A 3,082-nucleotide genomic window follows, 5' to 3' on the forward strand; every position below is an offset into this window, starting at 1 on the left:
TTCATAAATCTTGGAGAATCAAGTGTTGATCATTTTGAAAGTCTTATGGCATAATCCAGTTTGGAGTAACTGAGGTTTTTTGCAGTTTAGAAGGGAGAAGGAAGCATTTTAAAAATTGGCTTATACCCGATTTCCTTACTTTTTAATTCCCAGTTTTCTTTTTTCTTGTGTTTGGGGATAAATGTCAATAAAACCTCATCTTACCAGATTGTACCAACATTGTCCAAAACATTGAAATCCTCCTTTATTTTTGGCTTTTAAAATCAGGAACTTTCCTTGGGTTGCCATACTTCTCTTTTTAGTTTTATTTGCCTCATACACTACTGGTATGATTTCTTTCATTCCAGTATGATCACTACTATGGTCACTTTCCCTGGAGCTGGTTGGAAGGTTAGGATCTGAAGGAAACATGATTTAAAAAAAGGAGAAAAAAAACCCCTTCATTTGGCCAAATCTAGCTCCTAATATATTTAACAAATTCCAGAATTAGAAATCCTCTCTGTATTTTCTTCTATTTTTCTCTCTTTTTTTCCTTACGTAATGAAATTAAAACTTTTGGAACCCACAGTTGACATTTTTCAGAAAATTGAGTTATCAAGGCAGTAATTATTTCACGGGGAGATAAAACTCTCATAGCCCTAACTGTCAAATAGGGCCCTTTTCAGATTTTAATTACAAAATAAAATTAGTCTGCTCTTCCTCGGAATGGTTTGTGAGTGGTTAAACAGAGCTTTCCCCCCAATACTGGTGGTCGTCAAACTCTGCTAATTAGCAATGCTGAGAAATTCCAGTTAACAAGGACATTCTCCAAGACTCTGCAGGTTCCCTGCCGTTTGCCTTCATTTCCATAAGAAGATTAAGAGAGGAGGGGAATACACTCAAATGCAGATGCAGAAAAGAAGCGTTTTTTAACAAGCATCATAATAGTAAGATGCTTGGCTAGTTCTCACCTAATTACTGCAAGTTAAACCTCTATTTGCCACTAAGGAGAAAAAATAAGTCTACAGTCCCATGTCTCCACAAAATTGTTAGTTGGCTTCAGCTATAACACTTGAGGAGGGATGAGAGGAGTTTAGAAGGGAAATATCAATGCAAAAGATTTTTAAATAAAACTGAGTTACACTTAATCAGTTAAGGATTTGGAGTTGGGGCCTATAATAAAACAAAATCAAATCAGAATATCCTGGGAGTTAAGGATTTTTGTTTTTAATTTCTAATCTTACTCTGAAAGTGTGTAGCTTTCTGCTGCCCAAGGAAGGGAAATGTTACACTGTTTTAAGATTAAGCACTTTCAATTTTCATAAATTGTGCCAATGGCAACATTTTAAATTCTCAGAGGATGAAGCACCCTCTTCCAAGTCTTATTTTGATTCCCCAGTAGTCAACGGTGTATTGTTATTAGTACTGTAGCCGTCTGTTATAAACCTAAAACAGAGCTGCTTCTGTCATCTATTATGATTGTTATAGTTATTATTATATTTAGGGCCCAGTGATGGTGCTGGATTGAAATAGAGTGGCCGGTGATCTGATTTTTTTTAATGCATATGTTCTAAAAAATCTAATGAGAAAATTGTTTCTGCTATCACCATCTTCTTTAATCTTATTTTCATAGCACATTATTATGCATAAACGCCAGCCACAGTAGTTTATTGCCTTGATAAGTACAGCAGGCTTAATTAAAATAAAGCTGTAAATAAATGCAACCAATGATAACACAATTGTAATGTATTTCCATAGCTTATTTATATGATAAAAGCAATTAACAAAAGACCTAGCCAGCCCCTTTAACCTCTTAAATGCATTATTATAGAGTTCAGGCACAAATGCATGCATCTGAGAATGTATAAAAGCTTTTATATATCATACCAAGGAAAAATGTGTGCCTCTATTACCTTTAAGAGAGAGAGAAGATTAATAACATTTGCTTCTATAACCATCCATTATTAATATTTATTTGAATACGTATACACCACCATTACCCACATCAACCCTTTGTGCTTTTTTTCTTCAAACTTAATTATCCATAAGCTTTTTTTTAGTTTTCCGAATAATGCTATTAAGCATAGACCAATGCGTACACAATCATAAAGTGAATGCTTGGCCTGCCCTTCATGGCGTCTGGACAATCATAATTCGTTCATATGTTGAATCTCATAATTTGTACCTATTTTCTCCCACGGTTTAACCTCCCACTTATCTCGAGGTTATATGTACCTTTCTAAGTTAAGAAAATTAAATCTGACTCTTGTGATTTGGTTCCATAGCTTATACGATATATTAACTTTTCTTTTGTTTAGATTACGTGTAATTAATTTGCTCTCACTCCCATCCCCCTCATTTTATTTTTCTTTAATTATTTCCAAACACCTTCTTTTAAAGGTGAAAGCAAGAGTCTTGGGAAAAGTGAATTCACCAGTAGGGGGCGCACCAGCCACATCCCTGAAACCAGACGCGCTGAAAAGCCGGTGGCCGCCTTCTCTTCTCCAGACCTTCTCAACCCTTTCTCTTTCCTAATCTCCAGGTCCTTGTTTAGCTTAATATTACACCTCGAATAAACAGAAGACACTGCTTTATTTTGAAGAGTACTATATATTTATGAGTTTTCAGAAGGCTAGTCTCATCCTTCCCGGATTCACAGTAACTAAAACAAAACATAATTTAAGAGCAAAAAAGAGAAACTGCAGGGGCAGGAGAGGTTGATTGGAAATAATAATTTATTAAGAAAAGTCTGCAACTTTTTCACAACTTTTCTTGGTTTCCAGTGAGCATACTTATCTTGAGTTTGACAAAAACAGAAAAGCCTGAGAAGGTAGGGATTGGAGAAGTTGGAGGTTATCGGAAGAAGGTTAGTAAGGAACAAAACAATGCACAGTTTTGTAAAGATAATAAATGGAACGTGGCCGACAGATACTATTCAGTACATTTTATTAGGGTGAGTAAGGGTAGATCGGGGAGGAGGGAGGCGGAGAGAGTGTTACAGAAGAAAGAAAATAAGTAACCCTGATGGTTTAAGCCCTTTATAAAAAAAGAAATGGCATGGAGTTTTTGGGTTTTTTTTTTTTCCTCTCCTCTCCCCGCCCCC

The sequence above is a fragment of the Neophocaena asiaeorientalis genome, unplaced genomic scaffold (assembly GCF_003031525.2).
Source record: "Neophocaena asiaeorientalis asiaeorientalis breed wild unplaced genomic scaffold, Neophocaena_asiaeorientalis_V1.1 scaffold225, whole genome shotgun sequence".
NCBI lineage: Eukaryota > Metazoa > Chordata > Mammalia > Artiodactyla > Phocoenidae > Neophocaena > Neophocaena asiaeorientalis.